This window comes from Lepus europaeus, chromosome 12 (genome assembly GCF_033115175.1).
Source record: "Lepus europaeus isolate LE1 chromosome 12, mLepTim1.pri, whole genome shotgun sequence".
Classification (NCBI taxonomy): Eukaryota; Metazoa; Chordata; class Mammalia; order Lagomorpha; family Leporidae; genus Lepus; species Lepus europaeus.
In genome coordinates this window covers 96,740,365-96,763,077 of record NC_084838.1, presented here as the reverse complement: position 1 = coordinate 96,763,077, position 22,713 = coordinate 96,740,365, and the positions used below count along the sequence as shown (strand labels likewise).

Below are 22,713 nucleotides of genomic sequence, written 5' to 3'. Positions count from 1 at the left end.
TAAAATTAGCCATCACAATACACCTAGAAAAATCAAAAGCTATTGTGATGTTGTATCCATAAAATAAGAACAGAATGCTACAAAGGGAAAATATTCAGAAAGAAAAGAATGAAAAAGAGAGCTTTTAGAAATTAAAGGCATGATTATCAGAGATTTTCTTGAAATCTACGAAAGGATTGGAAGATGGCATTGGGAGAATCTCCTAGCATGAAAAACACAGACAACAAGTTGGAAAATTGAAAACAAATGGTAAGAAAATTAGGGTTCTATTCCAGGCAGTCCAATATCCAAACTATAGGAATTCCAGAGAAGACAAATGGTAAACATAGAGAATGAAATCATTAAAGAAATAATTCAAGAAAACTGTCAATTTCCGAAAAGGGTCCAACAACAAGAATTAAAAATAGACACAGAAAAGTCATATCCTTGTGAAATTTCCAAATAGAAAAAATGAATAGAGGAAAACAAAAGACCTATATTAAAAATTAGGGATATGCCTGGTGCTGCAGCTCACTTGGCTAATCCTCCACCTGTGGCACCAGCACACCGGGTTCTAGTCCCGGTCCGGGCACTGGATTCTGTCCCAGTTGCTCCTCTTCCAGTCCAGCTCTCTGCTGTGGCCCAGGGAGTGCAGTGGAGGATGGCCCAAGTGCTTGGGCCCTGCACCTGCATGGGAGACCAGGAGGAAGCACCTGGCTCTTGGCTTCAGATCAGCGCAGCGCGCCGGCCATAGTGGCCACTTCAGGGGTGAACCAACAGAAGGAAGACCTTTCTCTCTGTCTCTCTCTCTGTCTAACTCTGCCTGTCAAAAAAAAAAATAGGGATAAAAATGGCTTTTGGTGGGGCACTGCTGTGGTGTAGTAGGCTAAAGCCTCCACCTGTGGCACCAGCATCCCATATGAACATTGGTTCATGTCCTGGTTGCTCTTATTCTGGTCCAGCTCTTTGCTATAGCCTGGGAAATCTGTAGAAGATGGCCTAAGTGCCTGGTCCCCTGTACCTGCATGGGAGACCCAGATTAAGCTCTTGGCTGCTGGCTTCAGATCGGCTCGACTCTGACCGTTGCAGCCACTTGGAGAGTGAACCAGCGGATGGAAGACCTTTCTCTCTGTCTCTCCTTTTCTCTGTCTGTAACTCTACCTCTCAAATAAATAAATAAAATCTTTTTTAAAAATGGCTTTTGGGAGCCAGCCTTGTGGTATGGCAGGTTAAGCCATTGTGTGAAACACTGACATACCATATAAGTGCCAATTCAAGTCTTGGCTGCTCCACTTCCAATCCAGCTCCCTATTAATGCACCTGGACAAGCAGCAGAGGATAGCCCAGTGGTTGGGCCCCTGACATCCACAGGAGAGATCTGGAAGGAACTCCAGGCCCCTGACACTTTGGCCTGGCCCAGCCCTAACTGTTGTGGTCATTTAAGGAGTGAACCAGCAAATGGAAACCATCCCCCTCAGCCCTTCCTCTTTCTCTCTGTCTCTCCCTCTCTCTCTGCAACTCTGCCTTTCAAATAAACATATAAATCCTTTTTAAAAGTGGTTTCTGATTTCTCAACAGGAAGCTAGAAAGCATTAGAATAATGTCTTCAAAACTAGAGTAAAATGGTTTTCAACCTAACATGCCATATCCAGCCATTTTTCAAATATTAGAGAAAAAGAAAGACATCTTTGTATGTAAACAAATTGACTTCCCATGCACCCCTCCTTATGAAGCTGCTGAAGGGTTTGCTTTGCCAAAACATGATAGTAAACAAAAGCAGAAGAGTTGGAGGAGGAAGTAGGAGGAGGGGAAGGAGAAGAGGAAGAGAGAAAAACAGTAACATCTAGAAAGTGAAGCTCTATCACAGTTGACAGGCTAAGGGAATCCTGGGACGAAAGACAAAGGGAGACAAATGTGTACCTGTCATGGAGAGCAGTAAGCTGGGATATTTTTCAGGAAGATAAAAGTTATAAAATAATTAATCTTCAGAAGACATTTATAAACTGGCAAAGACTTTTAGGTTATAGATGACAATGACATTAAGGGAAAAAAAAAAAAAAACGGTGTGGCCCACCGCTGTGGCACAGAGGATTAAGCCACAGCTCACAATGAAGCTTCAAGTCTCAGCTACTCTGTTCCTTCCTGTTAAGGAGTCCAAGGAAAGCAACAGAAGCTGGCCCAAGTACTTGGACCCCTGCCACCCATATGAGAGGCTAGGATAGAATTCCAGGCTTCTGGCTCCTGGCTTCAGCCTGGCCCAACCCTGGCTATTACAGCCATTTGTGGAGTGAACCAGCAGATTAAAGATCTCTCCCTCTCCCTCTCTCTCCCTCTCTCTCTATCACTCTGCCTTTCAAATAAATAAATAAATAGGATTTCTTTTAAAAAGAAAAGCAACTGTGAAAAATGTATGCATTATAACAATTACTAATTTCTTGTATTTTTTATTTATTTTTTATTTATTCAAAAGCCATAGTCACTCACACACACACAGAGAGAGAGAGAGAGAGAGAGAGAGAGAAAGAGAGAAAGGGCTCTTCCATCTACTGGTTCATTCCCCAAATAGCTGCAATGGCCCAGGACTGGGCCAGATGGAAGCCAGGATTCAGGAGCCTCCTCCAGGTTTTCCACATGGGTGCAGGGGCACAAGCACTTGGGCCATCTGCCACTGCTTTCCCAGGCATATCAGCAGGGAGCTGGATCAGAAGTGGAGTAGCCGGGTCTCAAACCAGCGCCCATATGGGATGTGGCATTGCATCTGGCAGCTCTACCCACTATGCCACAATGCCAACCCTCAAAATTACTAATTTCTAGGAAAACAATACTAAAATGTATTACAAATCTACCTTACTTGAACCACTGGTACTTGTTCAAGAGCTTACAGACAAGATTAAAGAGTTCAGAAAAGTCCATCTACAGATGAAACTTTTAAATGTGACATAGATGGTATTTCAAATCAGGTGGGGAAGCACGGGTTTTCAAAAAATCATGTTGCCTAGTAAGTTGGGGGAAGAAAAAGGTCTCTTTTACTCTTTATTCACAAAATGAATCCTAGATGGGTTTGAATGAAGGAAGTTAATCCATAAAAGTACTCAGAGAAAACAACATAACTAACAGCATAAACTTACTGTGAGAAAGATCTTTCTATACGAAAAGCAGTATCAATGGAATGCATACTTACTTTAGTGGTTAAGATGCCCACATCCGGGGCCAGCGTTGTGGCATAGCAGGTAAAAGCACTATCCACAGCGCCAGCATCCCATATGGACGCCGGTTCAAGTCTTGGCTGTCCCACTTCCAATCCAGCTCTCTGCTAATGTGCCTGGAAAGGCAGTGGAAGATGGCCCAAGTCCTTGGGCCCCTGTACTCTTGTGGGAGATCTGGAGTAAGCTCCTGGCTCCTTTCTTCGGACCAGCCCAGCTCTGGCCACTGTGGCTATTTGAGGAGTGAATCAACAAAGGGAAAATCTCTGTGTCTCACCCTCTCTCTCTCTCTGTAATTCTACATTTCAAATAAATAAATAAATCTTAAAAAAAAAAAAAAAAGCATGCCCATGCCCCACCAGAGTGCCTGGGATCCATCCCCTGGAATGTGCGTTCCCAGCTCCAGCTCCTAACTCCAACTGCCCACCACTGCCCTCCTTAGAAGACAGCAGGTGATGGCCCAAGCAGTTTTGTCCCTGACACTCACATGTGAGACCTGGATGGTGTTCCTGGCTCCAGCTCTGACTCCAGCAGGCGTCTGGGGAGTGACAGTGGATGGGATCTCTCTTTCTTTGTCTCTCGCAGCCTCTCAAATAAAGGAAAATACTGACAACTTTGACTACATAAAAACATCATTAAATAATCAAAAGGCAAATAACAAACTGGGGATAATGTATCCAATACCTAGAGAGTTATTCTCCTTAATATAAAGAGCATTTACAAATCAACAACAAAAAGACCAACAATTCACTTGAAAAATGACACTAGGGAACTTATTCATAGAAGAACACAGAAATATAGTAAACACAGAGAACATTGTAAACACACAGAAAGATAAAAGCTGCTTAACTTTGCTTATAATTAAGAAATAAAATGAACTACTATTTCATGTGTAAAATTAGCAACTATTTAAAAAGTGCTATAATTTTCAATATTGGCAAGCCTATAAGGAAATAATTATTCTCACATACTTTTAGTGGGAGTGTAAATTGATACATGCTTTAGAAGAGGAAACTGGCTATATTCATCAAAACTTAAAATGCACATAATCATTTGGACCAGCGATTCCACTCCTAGAAATTTATACTGTAGATACACTCATGTATGTTTCCAAAACCCTCGGTACAAAGCTTGCTGTGTTAGAGGGATCCCTTCAGGATTGACTCCTGCTGTGCAGCAAGGTTCAGAATAAATTTCACATGGCGTGTAGTATAGATTAAGAAGCAGGCATTAATGGAGAAAGATCAGGGCCAATAAGGGAAGGCTTGTGACTCCTAGACAGGCATGTTGGGACCAAGCAATCTACTGGGTATGCAGTGTGGGCCTGTGTCCCATGGGAGGGACCTCAGTGCTCCTTCTAGGGCAAGCACACAAACAAACTTATCAGTGCAGCTCAGGCATGGACACTGTGCCATCTGAACAGGTGCCAGCCAGAACCCGGACTTACGACACGGCAAATGAGACACTCATGCCTGGTACAGAATGTGGTACAGAATTTAAGTGAGCATTAAAAAGCTCAATATTAAAAGTAGACTATATCTCAATAAATACATTTAAGTAAAAATTGATGTAAAATCCAATATGACTCAGCATGGCACTGTAACTGACCCTAGGTCTATTTAAAAGTTTGATATTTGTTCATTATGGATTTTTTGCATCAATAAAGTTTTTTTAAGATTTATTTTATTACTTGAAAGGCAGAGTTACACAGAGAGAGGGAGAGACAGAGAAAGAGAGAAACAGAGACAGAGAGAGGGAGAGAGATCTTTCATCCACTGGTTCACTCCTCAAATTGCTGTTATGACCAACGTTAGGCCAGACCGAAGCCAGGAGCCTGGAACTTCATCCTGGTCTCCCATGTAGGAGGCAGGGGCCCATGTACTTGGGCCATCATCTTCTGCTTTCCCAGGCACATTAACTGGATCAGAAGTGGAACATCTGGGACTTGAACAGGTGCTCATATGGGATGCTGGCGTCACAGACGGTAGCTTAACCTGCTGCACTATAACGATGGCCCCACTGATGAAAACATTTTAAACAGTGCATTAAAATATTACCTTAACTTACAAGGCCTAAAGCCCACCAGATTATTATCAAGCCCCTTCTATCAGGTTCTATTTGCCTCTCAATCAGAAAACTTAATTGTAGCTTAGACAGCACCTTTCTTAGCTCCTCTAATAATGACTCTGTCCTTTGTTCTAGACCCTGTCTAGTGCACTTGGGCCTCATTCCTTCATAATCATAACCTCTACTCTACCGCCAATGGCTCTACTCCCAACATGTGTGTACTGATGGTCCTCTTCCCCACTTAATGCTGTATAATTGTTCAAACCTGGTAAATGCCACTCTTAGGATCATTGGTTACTATCCTCACTCTGTCTTTTATGACCTTGTCTAAATATGATCAGAGTCGGCAAACTTGGAAGGCTTCCATAGCCTTGGCAACTCATGACGACAGCCTAGGGTGGTTACTGGCGCCATAAACTAGAGTGTCAATTTGTTGGGTCAACAACAGGAGCCACTGTGCACTTGCTCCTCATGTGGGATCTCTGTCCTTAATGTGCTGTACATTGTGATTTAATGCTATAACTAGTACTCAAACAGTATGTTTCACTTTGTGTTTCTATGTGGGTGCAAACTGTTGAAATCTTTATACTAAATTGATCTTCTGTATATAAAGAGAATTGAAAATGAATCTTGATGCAAATGGAAGGGGAGAGGGAGTGGGAGAGGGGAGGGTTGCGGGTGGAAGGGAAGTTATGGGAGGGGGAAGCCATTGTAATCCATAAGCTGTACACTGGAAACTTATATTCATTAAATAAAAGTTAAAAAAAAATAAACTATAACAGGCAGATTCAGTTTAAAAAAAAAAATATTACCTTGGAGGGTGGGCACTGTGACGCAGCAGGCTAAGTCACTGCTTGTGACACCTGCATCCCACGTCAGAGTGCTGGTTCAAGTCCCAGCTCCTCTGCTTTCGATCCAACTTCCTGTTAATGTTCCTTAGAGGCAGCAAATGACGGCCCTAGTGCTTTGACCCCTGCTACCCACATGGGAGACCTGGATGGAATTCTAGGCCACTGGTTTGGCCTGGCCCAATCCTGGCTGTTGCAGGCATTTGGGGGGTGAACCAGTGAATGGAAGATTCTGTCTGTCTGTCTGTCTGTCTCTCTCTCTATCTTTATCTTCATCTCTATCTCTCACTCTCACTCTCTGTGTCTGTCTCTCTCTCTCTCTCTCTCCCCCTTTCAAGTAGATGAAAATAAATTTAAAATAAACATCTTAAAGATTGATTGATTGATTTGAAAGTGAGTTACAGAGAGAGAGAGAGAGAGAGAGAGAGAGATCTTCCATTTACTGATTCACTCCCCAGATAGCTGCAATGGCCAGGGCTGGCAGGCCAAAGCCAGGAGCTTCTTCTGGGTCTTCCACGTGGGTGGCAGGGGTCCAAACATTTGGGCCATCCTCCGCTGCTTTCCCAGGCACAATAGCAGGGAGCTGGATCAGAAGTGGAAAGGCCGGGGCATGAACTGGTGCTCATATGGGATGCCAGTATCATAAGTGACAGCTTTACCCTCTATGCCACAATGCCAGCCCCTAAAAGTAAACATTTAAAATAGTTTTCTTGCATACTGAGATTTTGGGATGCTCTAAAATTTTGTACCCAGGCACCTTAAATCTGGGCCCTTTTGCCATTGCTTATCATGCTGACCAGGAATGCCAGCTGCCAGCACTGGTTAGGGGAGTGTTAGTTCTGCTGCTAGGGAGTTCAGGTGCAGCCCTGCCCACTGGGAGAAGTCGGGGAGGGAAAACCTCTGCGTCCTGGCTGGCCGTGGTCCAGACTATCCAGAGGGAGCACGTGCAGGCCTCCACTGCACTACACAGATGTTCACTGCAGCAAGATGCAGATATGAAAGTGTTGAAAATAACCTGAATGGTCATCAATTGAAACTAAATTTTTTAACAGAGGAACTCTATATCTGAGAAAGAGAATAAACAACATTTAAAAGGTGAAAAAAGGTATAGAAAAATTCCTATAGTATGTCTTCACTTGAATTTTTAAGACATGATATTAATGATAACCTCTTTTTGAGATTTATTTATTTGAAAGGCAGAGTTATAGAAAGAGCTGGAGAGACAGAGAGAAAGAGGGAGATCTTCCATCTGCTGGTTCACTTCCCAATAGTCCAGCCACCTTCTGCTGCTTTCTCAGGTACATTGGCAGGAAGCTGGATGGGAAGTGGAAAAGCCAAGATTAGAACTGGTGCCCATATGGGATGTTTGTGTTGCAGGCAGTAGCTTAACCCACTGCACCACCACGGTGGATCCAATGGTCATTACTGATAACAGATAATTATTGGTAATAGATAACAATCATTCAGTGTCTCCTATGTGCAGGACTCACTTAACCCCATTAGCACTCTGTCAGACAACATGTTTTTTTTTTTTTTTAAAGTTTTGTTTATTTCCCATGTTATTTATTTATTTATTTTACTTGAAAGAGAAAGCGAGCTCTTCCATCTGCTGGTTCACTCCTTAAATGCCAGGCCAAAGCCAGGCTGGGCCAAGCCAAAGCCAAGACTCTAGAACTCAAACTAGGTCTCCCACATGGGTGACAGGGATCCAAGAATGTGAGCCATCACCTGCTGCCTGCCAGGGTGCACATTAGCAGGAAGCTGAATCAGAAGCGAAGGAACCAGGACTTGACCAGGCACTCTTATGTGGGACGTAGACATTCCAAGAGTCTAGAACTCAAACTAGGTCTCCCACATGGGTGACAGGGATCCAAGAATGTGAGCCATCACCTGCTGCCTGCCAGGGTGCACATTAGCAGGAAGCTGAATCAGAAGCGAAGGAACCAGGACTTGACCAGGCACTCTTATGTGGGATGTAGACATTCCAAGCAGCATGTTAACTGCTGTACCAATTACCCAGCCCTGTTCTATTTTTAGTGGACAAATAATAATCATATATATTTATGGGGTACAATGTGATGTTTTGACACCCATATAAGGTGTGGGGTGATCAGATCAGGTGAGTTAGCATGTCCATCAGCCCAAACAGTTATCATTTCTTTGTGGAGAGAACATTTAAAAACCTCTCTTCTAGCTATTTTGAAATATATATACTATTAACTACAGTCCCCATGTTATGCAACAAGTCACTCATTCCTCCTATCTAACTGAAACTTGGTATCTGTTGACCAATTTCTCCCATTTCCCTGTTTACCCCCACCCCAACCTCCGGTAACCTCCACTCCACTCTACTTCATGAGTTGAGTTTTTTAGATTTCACATACAAGAAAAATCATATAGTATTTGTTTCTCTGGGCTTGGTTTACTTCACTTAACATTGGGTTCTCTAGGTTCATCTTTTTTTTGTCACAAATGACGAAATTTTCTGTTTTTTTTTCCCTCAAGATTTATTTATTTATTTATTTTAAAGGCAAAGTAACACAGAGGGAGGAAGGGAGGGAGAGAGGGAGAGGAAGAGGGTGGGGGTGAGGGAGAGAGAGATAGAGACAGAGAGAAAGAAAGAATCTTCTATCCACTGGTTCACTCCCCAAATGGTTGCAACAGGTAGGTCTGGACCAGACAAAAGCCAGGAGTCAGGAACTCCATTGAGGTCTCTCGCATAGGTGGCAGGGACCTAAGTACTTGAACTTCATCTGCTGCTTCCCAGTCCCATTAGTAGGGAGCTGGATGGGGTGTGGAGTAGCCAGAACTCAAATCTGCACTCTCATATGAGATGCTGGCATCCCAAGTTGTGGCTTAACCCTCTGTACCACAGGGCCAGCCCCAATTTCCCGTTTTCTTTAAAGACTGAATTAAAAAATATTGTGTGTGGCCGGCGCCGCAGCTCACTTGGCTAATCCTCCGCCTGCGGCGCCGGCAGCCCGGGGTTCCAGTCCTGGTTGGGGCGCCAGATCCTGTCCCAGTTGCTCCTCTTCCAGTCTAGCTCTCTGCTGTGGCCCAGGAAGGCAGTGGAGGATGGCCCAAGTGCTTGGGCCCTGCACCTGCGTGGGAGACCAGGAGGAAGCACCTGGTTTCTGGCTTCAGATCAGCGCAGCGCACCAGCCGTAGCAGCCATTTAGGGGTTGAACCAACGGAAAAGGAAGACCTTTCTCTCTCTCTCTTTCTCTCTCATTGTCTAACTGTGCCTGTAAAAAAAAAATATTGTGTGTATATACCACATTTTAAAAACTCATCTGTCCGGCACCGTGGTGCACTAGGTTAATCTTCAGCCTGTGGCACTAGTCCCAGTTGCTCCTCTTCCAGTCCAGCTCTCTGCTGCAGCCTGGGGAAGCAGTAGAAGATGGCCCAAGTGCCTGGGCCCCTGCACCTGCATGGGAGACCTGGAAGAAGCACGTGGCTCCTGGCTTCGGATTGGCGTAGCTCCTGTCTATAACTCTACCTGTCAAATAAATAAATAAAATCTTTGAAAAAAAAAAAAACTCATCTGTTGGGGCCGGCACTATGGCATAGAGGGTAAAGCTTCCGCCTGTGGCACCAGCATCCATATTCAAGTCCAGGCTGCTCCACTTCCCATCCTGCTCCCTGCTAATGCACCTGGGAAAGCAGCAGAAGATAGCCCAAGTCCTTGAGACACTGCACCTGCAAAGAAGACCCAGAAGAAACTCCTGGCTCCTGGCTTTGGACCAGCACAGCTCCAGCCATTGTAGCCATCTGGGGAGTGAACCAGTGGATAGAAGATTTCTCTGTCTCTCCTCTCTCCTCTCTCTCTGCAATTTTTTCAAATAAATAAATAAACCTTGAAAAAAATAACTCATCTGTGATTGACACTTGGGTTGTTTTCCTAACTTGGCTGCTGTGAATAAACGCTGCAGTGAACATGGGGGTGCATATTGGTTTCAATTCCTCTGGCTGTATATACAGTAATGGAATTGCTGGATCAAGTGGTAGCTGGACTTTTAGCTTCTGGAGTCCATCCCGTTTTCCAAACTGGCTATACTGATTTACAATACCACCAACAGTGCTTCAGGGCTCTCTCCTCTCCACAGGCGGATACTATTGTTATTCTCATTTCACATATAAGGAAACTAAGACTCAGAGAGGCTAAGTAACTCTTCCTAGGTCACCCAGCCAGCAACTGGAGGAGCCAGAAGGTGAACACACACATAAATATCTACTATATTCATGGATAGTTTATGCAGACACATACCCAATACTCTATTTTTTTTTTTATTTCATAAATGTGAACTTACAAAATGCAACTTTTGTATTGTTGTGGCTTCCCCCCCCCCAACCTCCCTCCCTCCCATGGCCCTCCCCTCTCCCACTCCCTCTCCCATCCTGCCCTTTATCGAGTTTCATTTTCAATTACCTTCATATACTGAAGATCAACTTAGTATATACTAAGCAAGGGTTTCAACAGGCTGCACTCACACAACCGCACAAGGTATAGGGTACTGTTCGACTAGTAGTGCAGTTTACGTTTCATAGTAAAACACATTAAGGACAGAGATCCTACGTGGGGAGCATGTATCCAGTGACTCCCGTTGTTGATTTAACAATTGGCACTCTTATTTATGACGTCAGTAATCACCCGAGACTCTTGCTATGAGCTGTCTAGGCTATGGAAGCCCCTTGAGTTCACCGACTCTGAACTTGTTTAGTCAAGGCCGTGTCACAGTGGAGGTTCCTTCCTCCCTTCAGCCCAATACTCTATTTTAAGTTTTTGTTTATTTTATTTGAAAGGCAGAAAGGGAGATCATCCATCTGCAGGTTCACTCCTGAAATGTCCACAACAACCAGGGCTGGGTCAAGCCTAAGTTAGGAACTCCATCTGGGCCTCCCACACGGGTGGCACCTGAGCCATCATCTGCTGCCCCCCAGGATATAGGCAGGTACTCCCATATGGGATGGGGTTGTCCCTAGCAGGAACTTAAGCCACTGCACCAAAAGTCAGCCCTGTCCAAAACTCTTAGTAGCGATTTATCTCTGCCGGGTAGTACTGAGGGTCTAAGGTCTTTCAGATTGAGATTTGTTTGTTTTAGTATTAGGGTTGCCAGATAAAAGACCGCGTGTCTACTTAAATTTGAATTTCAAAAGAGAACAAATGAATTTTTAGTAGAAGTAAATCCTAAGCAATATTGGGGACATACTGATAACGAAAACAATGACTTGTTAAATCTCTGAAATTCAAATGTAACTGGCTGCCTTATAGCAGTATTTGCTAAATCAGACAACTGTCCTTGTAGCCAGCTTTCATTTGGCAATTCCCTTGGTTCTGCCACACTGAGACAGCAATTGTCCAGCAAGGTGCTATACACTGATATGGCATGATTTTACTAGGTGACCAAATTCAGATATTGAAGTTAATCTATACAATGAGACACATCATTTGGGGCTAATTCAGAAACAGCTAAGCCTGAACTTCTGTCTTCTCTGGATTTTTTCCACTTAAAATGGACGAACACAGAAATTCCAGAGCCTTCCAACATAGTCTGGCTCTATCTCTACAGGAGCTCACTCTGGACCCAGCAAAGGCTTTGGTTCAAGCCCTCTTCCACTCGGACAGCAGGCCCAGATATGGACAGCAGCCCATATCTGGGCATTGGGTCATTACAAGGGAATCAGAATGTGTACAGGGTCTGAATCACCCACTGCCCGGAGAGTCTTACAGACAGGCTCCCCTCATGGATCGATCAGAACACGAGGTGTGGGGCCGGCACTTCAGTGAGATGGGTGGGGCTGCTGCTTGCAGTGCCGGCATCCCATATCGGCATCAGTTCAAGTCCCAGCTGCTCCACTTCCTATCCAGCTCTCTGCTGTGGCCTGGGAAAGCAGTGGAGGATGGCCCAAGTCTTTGGGTCCCTGCACCCACGTGGGAGACCCGGGGGAGGTTTCTGGCTTCCCATCGCACAGCTCTGGCCTTTGTGGCCATCTGGGAAATGAACCAGCGGATGGAAGACCTCTCTCCTCTCTCTCTCTGCCTCTCTATAACTCTGCCTTTCAAATAAATAAAATAAATCTTCAGAAAGAAAGAAAGAAAGAAAGAAGAGAGAGAGAGAGAGAGAGAGAGAGAAAGAAAGAAAGGAAGAAAGACACAAGGTCTGTCTCTTTAACCAACGGCAGCTGGAGACTTTGGGGGATTTCTCAGGAGACGGCAAGGATTTGACCTCTGGCTCTGGTCCTCAGGAGCCAGACCACTGTGCTTCCTTTGAATGTCGGTTATCAGCTGCTTAAGGAACCTCGAGTATTTCTGTGTCCCAAGCTGTGCTCAAGCAAACGCAAGCTCCATTGTGAAGGAAGAAGAACTCCCGGGATAGCAAAGCGCAGCCCCACGCACATGGGCCCCGCCTCCCCGCGCTGCGGAGACCAGCCCTGGGCACGCGCGCCCCCTGCAGGCTCGCTGCGTCATTGCCGAGCAAGCCCTGTCTTGGGGGTTTGAAGGTCCTCAGCCATCGTCACTTCTAAAACCGCCATGGGGGGCAGTCTTCTCACTAGCCCCACCGTACCGGGGAGGGGATACTTCGGCAGATGAATGAGGGGCCTCACCCCAGTGGGCAGAATTAAAGGTAGTCTCTGCGACTTAAACCTGTGCTGTAGACATGAAACATTTCTCTGGCATATTCAAGTTCGTGGGCTGCGGTCAATGTTCAGTCCACTGGTTGGGCTCCTGGCAATCAACCTGCGTTTCTGACAACATTCGGCTGCTAGCTCCTGACGTGGATACCATCAGTTCCCCGGTAAGGAATGCGTGGAACAAAGCAGTAGACACTCTGACAGGATGTGGGAGGCAGGCAAGTAGACACACGAACAGAGCAACCTAGGAGGAGTGGACACTGCCTCCACACCGGCAGGTGTCCAAGGTCGCTCACAGCCAGCCTGCTGCTTCCAGCGGCCTTGGGAGGCTGGCCTTGCCCTCTCCGCTGTTGTGCCTCCAGGGGAGTGCCCCACCCATTACTGAAAGGTAGATTATATCTCACTGGGGCCCAGTTTATCCCAGCCAAAATCTGTCTTCACAACTAAAGTTTAGTTCAGTAAAGGCAACCGCTATGGGATCAACTCCTAGGACCCAGTGCAGAGTGCAGCATCCCTGATTCTTTAGCCGCTGATTTGGAACACAATTTCACAGCCACGGTGATTCAAGAATGGGTTTATAATCCAAGTATAAAAGAGTCCTTTCAACTTGCCCATCTCCCCCCAAGCAGCAGGTCAAAAAACGGATGGAGGAATTGACCCCTCATTTTATAGCTTGGGAATGTGTGTGAGGAAGACTTCAAGTCCATCACAAGCCATTTACTCTCATGATAATTGCTCCCCATCACGTAACTCCACGGAGGCAGGGCCAAATGATGAGCAAAAGTAATGGGGCTCGGTACCAGTCCATTAATAAATGGGCCAACAACCCCACACACACTATATCTGGTGATGTCGCCCGAGAAGGGATCTGATACATAAACTAAGGCATTTTGAACTTTGCTTTGATAAAGCACAAGTGAAGAACTGGGGCAAAGAATGGAAAAAGAATTATGAATTGGTAAAAATAACAAGTAAATATATGAGTATAAAGTGAAATTTCCCTCCACGTCAGTGACCAATCTGATGATAATTCACTGAGTAAACTGGAACAGGAACTTTATGATTTCGTAATTCACCAGAAAGGTGAAAGTAAAAATGAAAACACCTTTTAACGAAAGGGTACGTAAATTATAAACTACCTGGTAATCAGATCATGAAGAGGTGAGGGCGGGAGGCCCAGGAAATAGTAAATATGTTCACAAATACAAATTCAGTGTCCTCCAATCGCATTATGAAATCTTTGGGCAAATTTTCCTTTTCTGGTTGGTGTAGCTGTGTCACATTATTCTCTCCAGTGGGAAGCGGCACAACCCACAAAAGGTCTCTCTTCGTGCATCAGGTGTGGACAGACTGAACACAGAAGAACCGGGGAACGTGTGGATACAGGATGGGCGTAGTCAGTGTACTCTAAGTAGGTACACTTGGTGATACAATAGTTGTAGACCATATGGGTCTAAGTTCAACTATAGAAGAGTTCAACTGTTATATCCAATGATGTAAGTAATTAATGGGGAATGCCAACAATAATTGGTGTGAATAAAAAGCCTAAATGAATGGCCATGGTTCATTTTTTTAAATCTGCACTAGTGCCCTTCTATCAGAAAAACAACAACAAAAAAATCCACAAATGGACACATACATCACTTCTAGGCTACAATAAATTTGTTCGCCTGACTTAACCTGAGAGTCTGGGAATTCTGTTCCTGCATGATCTTACAGTGAGTGCCATACTGGACTATTCCTTTAACAGTGGGGAAAGATCGGAAAATTTTACCATCCAGGCAAAAGATTAAGTATCTTCCTGGAAATCTAACTGGACTAAAAGAAAAGACCTAAAGATACTGGTTTTTGTAACACCATAGATTTTTCAGTGAAGCATTCCAGGCAGATCATCCTACATCAATTTCACAATTAATGAGTCCTACCCATGACCTCAGAGCATCCCTTCAGATCTTCAGTCTCACATCTATAAAAATGAACCAACAGTTGCAGAGTTCAGCCTCTCATATGAAAAACAAGAGACCAAACCTAACAGAAATAAGTAATCTGGATAAAACAAAAACTCTGCAGGAGGGGAGTACATTTCAACAGCAACAAAAAACAAAACAAGAAACTGCTCCTGTATTTGAAATCCTCAGACAAGATACTGAAACCATAAAAACATAAGAGCAAGAGAGTTGAGGGGAAAAACTGAGATCTTAGAAATTAAAACTGAAAAGAAGAAATGAAAAATTGCGGCCAGTGCCACAGCTCACTAGGCTAATCCTCCACCTGCGGCACCGGCACACCGGGTTCTAGTCCCGGATGGGGCACTGGATTCTGTCCCGGTTGCTCTTCTTCCAGTCCAGTTCTCTGCTGTGGCCCGGGAAGGCAGTGGAGGATGGCCCAAGTGCTTGGGCCCTGCACCCGCATCGGAGACCCGGAAGAAGCACCTGGCTCCTGGCTTTGGATCGGCACATTGCACTGGCCTTAGCGGCCATTTGGGGGGTGAACCAACAGAAGGAAGACTTTTCTCTCTGTCTCTCTCTCACTGTCTAACTCTGCCTGTCAAAAAAAAAAAAAAGAAAAAAAAAGAAAAGCCGCGGCTCACTAGGCTAATCCTCCGCCTTGCGGCGCCGGCACACCGGGTTCTAGTCCTGGTCGGGGCACCGGATTCTGTCCCAGTTGCCCCTCTTCCAGGCCAGCTCTCTGCTGTGGCCAGGGAGTGCAGTGGAGGATGGCCCAAGTGCTTGGGCCCTGCACCCCATGGGAGACCAGGAGAAGCACCTGGCTCCTGCCATCAGATCAGTGCAGTGCGCAGGCCGCAGCGCACCACCCGCGGCAGCCATTGGAGGGTGAACCAACAGCAAAGGAAGACCTTTCTCTCTGTCTCTCTCTCTCACTGTCCACTCTGCCTGTCAAAAAAGAAAAAAAAAGAAAAAAAAAAGAAAAGAAAAAGAAAACTCATTGCAAGGGTTGAAGATAAAATTCCCAGAAAGAAAAGCAAAGACTAAGAAATAGAGAAAATAGAAATAGACCAAGAAATAGAGAAAACATGGGGGGAAAAAATAGAAGATTAACTTGGGAATTTCAAGAAGAGAGAAAAAACATAAACAAGAGAGAACATTATTTGAAATTTTTAAATTATTATTTATTTATTTATTTTCATGTTATTTGAAAGGGGCGAGAGGAAGAAGAGGAGTGAGAGAGCCAGAATATTCTCATCCACTTGTTAATTCCCCAAATGCTTGCAAGAGTTGGGCTGGGCCAGACCAAACCCAGGAGCCTACAATTTAGTCTTTATCATCCATGTGAGTGTCAGGGACCCAAGTACTTTGCCATTACCTGCTGCCTCTTGGGATTCCCATCACCAGGAAGCTCTTAACCACTACACCAAATACCTCTCCTCCCTAAATTTTTAAAATATCAATTCTTTAAAACTTGCCAAACATTGAAGACTCAGGTTTTCAGATTAAAAGGGCCCACATAGTGCCCAGCACCAATGGGTGGAAATTAACCCACATCCAGTCATATCATGAAACTTCATGACTCTAGGGATTATAAGATCTTTTAGGCTTCCAGAGATAGAAAAACAAGTCATAAATAAAGGATCAGGAGTCAGAATGGCTTAGATTTCTTAATAATGACACTGGAACTCAGAAGACAATAGGGAAACGCCTTCAAAATTCAGGAGGAAAATTCTTGACAACCTAGAATTCAACAGTCAGGCAGACTATCAGTCAATTGGGAGAGTAGAATAATTACATAATTGCAAGGTGACAAAAATGATTTTCTGGAGTGGGTAGCAGTGGAGATGCCACTTTGAATACTTGTATTCTATATCACAGTGCCTGGCTTCAAGTTCCAGCTCTGCTCTGGATTCCAGTTCCCTCCTAATGCAGACCCTGGGAAGCAATAGGTGATGGCTCATGTAGTTGGGTCCCTGACACTCACCTGGGAGACCTGGATAGACTTCCCACTTCCCAGCTTCAGCTGGCCCAGCCCCAGCCATTGAGGGCATTTGGGAAGAAAACCAGCAAATGAAAGCTCCATCTGTCTGTCTCTTTGTCTCTCTTTGTCTCTCTCTGCCACTCAAAAAAAAAAAAAAAAAAACTTGGAAAACATCAATTTGGGGATTAAGTCTACAACACATTCAAACCATTGCAATCCCTCTAACAACTATTTATTAATACCTAATACTTTTCAGACAATGTTCTAAGGACATGGATACATGCATGAAAACATAGGGTCCCTGCCTTCATGGGACTCATATTTTAGCTATTGAGGAAATGCAATCCAACTCTATTATATGAACCCTCCCCATTCCCAACACAAACATCCAGAAATGATTGGTGCAAACATAATACAATTTTCTTGAAGATTTACTTATTTATTTGAAAGCAGAGATACAGAGAGAAGGAGAGAGACAGAGAGAGATCTTCCATCCTCTGCTTCACTCCCCAAATGGCCACAACAGCCAGGGCTAGGCCAGACCAAAGCCAGAAGCCAGGAGCTTCTTCCAGGTCTCCCAGTTGGGTGCAGGGGCCCAAGGGCTTGGGCTATCTTCTGCTGCTTTCCCAGGCACATTATCAGGGAGCTGGATCAAAAGTGAAGCATCTGGGACTTAAACCAGCATTCATATGTGATGCCAGCATTGCAGGCAAAGGCTTAACCTTCTACGCCATAGCACTGGCCCCAACACAATCTTTCTGTAAGATTTATTTTATTGATTTAAAAAGCAGAGTTACGGGGCGGTGGGGAGGAGAGACAAAGAGAGAAGGAGAGATCTTCCATTTGCTGGTTCACTCCTCAAATGCCTAAAACAGCCAGAGCTCGGCCAGGCAGAAGTCAGGAGCCAGGAATTCCATCCAGGTCTCCCACATGGGATGCCAGCATCACAGGCAGCAGCTTAACCCACTGTGTCACAATGCTAGCCCTAACAAACTAATCTTAAATGCATATTTTAAAGGGTGAGTCATCCAGTGCCATTGGATTGTGGAGCCTTTGAGCTTTCTGTGTCTGGAAGGTTACAGAATTCTGTCTCTGCTCCTGGTGTCCTAGGACTGCCCAGTGACTTGCTGCTAAAATCCATTGTGCCGGCTGTGGATGGTGTCTCTTGCTGCAGAAACTCACATCTTTTTCTGTTATTGGAAATCCTTTTAAAATTTATCTTTAATAATAATCTCTCTCCATCTATTTTGTTTGTTCTTTCTTTCTTGAATTCTTACTGTTCAGCCTTTTCACATTTTCACTTTTTTGTTCCTTTTTAAAAAAAGATTTTATTTATTTTCAAAGAGTTACAGAGAGAAAGAGGGATAGAGGGAGGGAAGGGAGAATGGGGAGGGAGAGAGATATCTTCCATCTGCTGATTCTCTCCCCAGGTGGCCACAACAGCCAGCATAAGGCCAGGCCCAAGCCACGAGCCAAGAGCTTCTTCCAGGTCTCCCAGGTGGGTGCAGGGGCCCAAGGACTTAGGCCATCTTCTGCTGCCTTTCCAGGCACATTAGCAGGTAGCAAGATGGGAAGCGGAGCAGCTGGGATACAAACGGGTGTCCAGGTGGGATGCCGGCATCATAGGCAGCAGCTTTACCTTCTATGCCACAGCGCTGGCCCACACTTTTTTGTTCTTAGCCCCTTTTTTCCCCTAGCCCCTTGTTTTTTCATGAATACGATATCTTCCCTTATCACCCGAGGAATAACATTTCTAAAAGTTCTTTTCAAGTTTCACACTCATCTCTGTTTATTTCTTTTTCATTTTTGTTTTAGTCTCTTTCTCTTATAGGTGTTGCTCAACTATCTATACATAACTGCCCATCTACTCATATTTAGGAACAGTTCACTAAAATATAACCAGAAGCTTTGTGCATGGGTGTGGTGACCTGACTGCACCCTTTTGTTGTGACCTCACCCCTCTGAGAGATTCTCTTTTTTGGTCTGATCAGCCTCTCCTTTTGCTGAGCTGGAAGACTCCCAAACTCCTGCCTGGGGGGTATAAGCCTGGCCACAAAGGTTCTCAGTCAAGGGAAGACAGGCTGGGATGTCTTTATCCAATATGTATACTTTGAATCAACTCCCTTGTACGCAACAGAGGGTCCCTGTCCTTGCTATGCCTGGTTTTTCCCAGTCAAAAGGCTGCTAAACCTCTAATCTTCTGCCAGGGTGGAAGACGAGGACATCTAACTTCTTGCTATCTACATTTTCAAACAATAATCTTGCTTTTAGCATCATCTTCATTTACTTTGAGAGTTACATTCTAGGTCTTTCATGATTCTACCTGGGAATTAGCTGGAGTCTGAGTTTCTCTATTGCTGGCTTAGGTTTCCACATTCTCTGATTGCTAAATCACTTCTCATCCATCTACTTTCCACCGTACAAAATTTCAGCGCTGTAAATACTTCTTCTCTGACTTTTTTTCCCCTTTACTATCATGAAGTATTAAATCTGCCATGTTTAATTGGAAGTTGAGGGTTCAACACCCACATAGGGATAGAAGATATGATCTTGGGTCAAAGAAACACTGAGATTGAAACCTATAACCTCACATAAAGCCATAAAGGTACCATTATACCAGGTAGAATGGTATAGAAAGGGTAGAATGGGAAAAAATCCACTGACTGGCAAAGGAAAATGACAAGGAAGGTTCTTATGTTTACCCTGAGTAAGAAAATGAAACTTTCTTTTAAGAATTGATAGGGGTAATGACATTGAATTGAATTGATGCTACTAGGGAATCACCAAGCCAAGAAACTGATGTAAAACTTGGTTCTGTGTATATGATACTCTTTGGGTGCCTGGTTCTTAGTTTATAGGATGTTTTTAAAATGCCTGACCTTCTAAAAGGCCCATGAGAGTCTCACAGGCATGAAAAGCCAAGACACTGTGGCAAAAACAACCTGAATGAAAGGTCTCGGGGAACAAGACCCCAGCAGAAAGAACGGGCCATCAAAGAAGGAGGCACCTTTCTCTGAAGGGAGGAAGGAACCTCCACTATGATATGGCCTTGACTAAACAAGTTCAGAGTTGGTGAACTCAAGGGGCCTCCATAGCCTTGACAGCTCATGGCAAGAGCCTCGGGTGATTATTGACGTCATAAATAAGAGTGTCAATTATTAAATCAACAACGGGAGTCACTGGGCACATGCTCCCCACGTAGGATCTCTGTCTTTAATGTGTTTTACTATGAGAGTTAACGATAACACTACTAGTCGAACAGTGCTCTATATCTTGTGCAGTTGTGTGGGCGCAGTCTGTTGAAACTTGTATATGTTGATCTTCTGTGTATAAAGATAATTGAAAATGAAACTTGATGAAGAGCAGGATGGGAGAGGGGGCGGGAGATGGGAAGGCTGTGGGAGGGAGGGAGGTTTGGGGGGGAAAGCCACAATAATGCAAAGGTTGTACTTTGTAAATTCACATTTATCAAATAAATAAATAAATAAATAAAAATGCCTGACCTTCCAGAAGCACTGGAAAACACTTAAGAAGGTACATGATATGCACACACAATATTCACACAGCTGGTGCTCAGCAAAGATGATCTCCAATTTCACAATTACAAAGCACAAAGGAAACAATTCTTTAAGTGAGGGGCAAAAGACACAAAAAATAAGATTATAAAATCTCAAGATCTTTATAAATGCCGCAAGTTGATGAACAGTACTGAGTAGGCATATTTTAAAAGTTTTAAAGCTATAAAGGAAAAATTTAGAACCATAAATAATAAGACATTATAAAAGAATCCAAATCTTTGAAAAGAAAATAAATATAATTTCCAGAAATGAGGATTGAAGTTATTCAAAGCAAAAACTCAATATATAATTCAATATCAGATTAGACACACCTGAAGAGAGAACATATAGATTAGAAGCTATAACTAGAATGAAGTTCAGTTAAAAGCATAGAAAAATGACAAACTAATAGTCATGAAGACTGGAAAGCACAAACACAGCAGCTGTGGAAGGAGGGAACAGATTGAAAGGTAATATTTGAAGAAATAATAGCTTTGAAGAATTACTTGACTGTATGTCGTAGTATATCAAGCAAATGTCATCAAACACTAAAGAAATCTATATCAAACAGACCGTGTGCTATGCACAGAGAACAATCAAATGAGCCCAGGGAGGAGCACTCTGGCCGCCAATGGGAACAGAAAGGACAGGGATTGTGGGCACCCAACAGATTCAGTCATCTGCCCTAGATATTAGTTTGTAAAACACTTGACTGTGGCCCCATGACAGAAGCTGAAAAGCATATGCCTGTCCCTGAAGTGAATTTGTTTTGGGAACTGAAACATCTGAATGTCACCCATTATTACAATTAAATTATTGGCCAACCCAACATGACACTCTACATTTAATGGAATATTGTGAAGGAGGAGGCCTGCCTAGAGTAATTACAAAGGGAACCAAGGAAAGACACAACTGAGATGAAGAATTTGTTCTTAGTATGCCAGTTCAGTTGACTCTGAGTCATCTGGTCTACCCTGAAAGAATGTCATAGGTGGAGTGAGTGATGGTGGTCACACTGTTGCACAGGGTTATGAAACCAAACAGTGCTTTCCTGATGGCAGGCAAAACATCTTGGAGACTTCCGAGTTGCTAGAATATTAAACTATGATTCACTTTTTCAAAAACCTTGGCTGGTACACCTTATTACATGTCTCCTGAACAAATGAACCCTGTGTCCTACAATGAGAAGTCAGGTAAGTAGTCACTGGGCTGTTTGATGTATGAATTGCATGCACTGACGCCTTAGTTTATAGCTTTCCACCAGAAAGAACTAGCTGGGAAGATCCGAGAAGGCAAAACCTGGCAAATGATGTTTATTACAAGGATATTAAATTTGAGGGATTATCACTGACCTCCTTTTGAAGAAATTCAGCAGAATCCTTAGATAGCAGACTTGGCTGTGGAAGAGTAAAGAATAAATCTTAAGAGGCGAGGATGAGGAGAGCCAGGAAAGTTGCAGGATTCCAGCCCTGTAGTGAGTGAGCAGAACCGAAGGAAGATCCCGTTACAGGAGCCAAAATGAGCCTTCAAAGCCAGAGAAGAGAGACTGGAGCAGAGGGAAGCTGAGCTTTGTGTCTGTGAGGGACTAGCAGAGGGCAAACTGGCTGCAGCAGAATGTCTGGCTGAAGGAACAGAAGCTTCTCTTTCTGGTGCGTGATCCAGAACTTCTTGATCCTCCATCCTCAATACTTTTTTTCAGTGGGGAAAGTAAAGAGCACACCATGAGCAGTGAGAATCCTGAGAGCCTCTTAACCTCCAAATCCAAATGCAAGCACCTGAAGAAAAGTCTTCATGCTACCCAGCTGCAGGTTCAAATCCTGTAAGATATCAAGGGATAAAATAATCAACTATAAAGCAGACAGATCTTGGGTATGTGTTAGCCTCGCAGGGAGACACAGCTGTGTCCAGTACTTAATACTGCCAATCTTTAAAGATTGATATTCAACTACTGTAGCTTTATACACTTGGTTCCATGAGCTATGCCTTTTTTACAGTAAGCATGATATTTTGGAATTATTTATTTGAAAGGCAGAGTGACAGAGAGGGAGAGAAAGAAGACAGGTATCTTCCATCCAGTGGTTCAATCCCCAAATAGCCACAACTATGTCTGGGCCAGGTTAAAGTCAAGAGCCAGGAATTCCATCTTTGTCTACTACTTGGGATCCAGAAAACCATATTTTTTAAAAGATTTATTTTTTATTTCTTTGAAAGACAGAGTTACAGAGAGAGCTAGAGACAGAGAGAGAGGTCTTCTATCCCCTGGTTCACTCCCCAAATGGCTACAACAGCTGGAGCTGAGCAGATCCGAAGTCCAGAGCCAGGAGTTTCTTCCGGGTCTCCCACGTAGATGCAGGGGCCCAAGGACTTGGGCCATATTCTGCTTTCCCAGGCCATGACAGAGAGCTGGATCAGAAGTAAAGCAATGGCCTGGGAGTGCAGTGGAGGATGGCCCAAGTCCTTGGGCCGTGCACCTGCGTGAGAGACCAGGAGAAGCAC

The 22,713-nt window shown here is 44.1% G+C and overlaps 1 pseudogene; it reads left to right on the top strand.

Annotated features, from left to right (window-relative positions):
- Positions 1 to 12,629: 12,629 nt before the first annotated feature.
- Positions 12,630 to 22,097, top strand: LOC133771072 (serine/threonine-protein kinase Nek2-like; annotated as a pseudogene).
- The last annotated feature ends 616 nt before the right edge of the window (positions 22,098 to 22,713 follow it).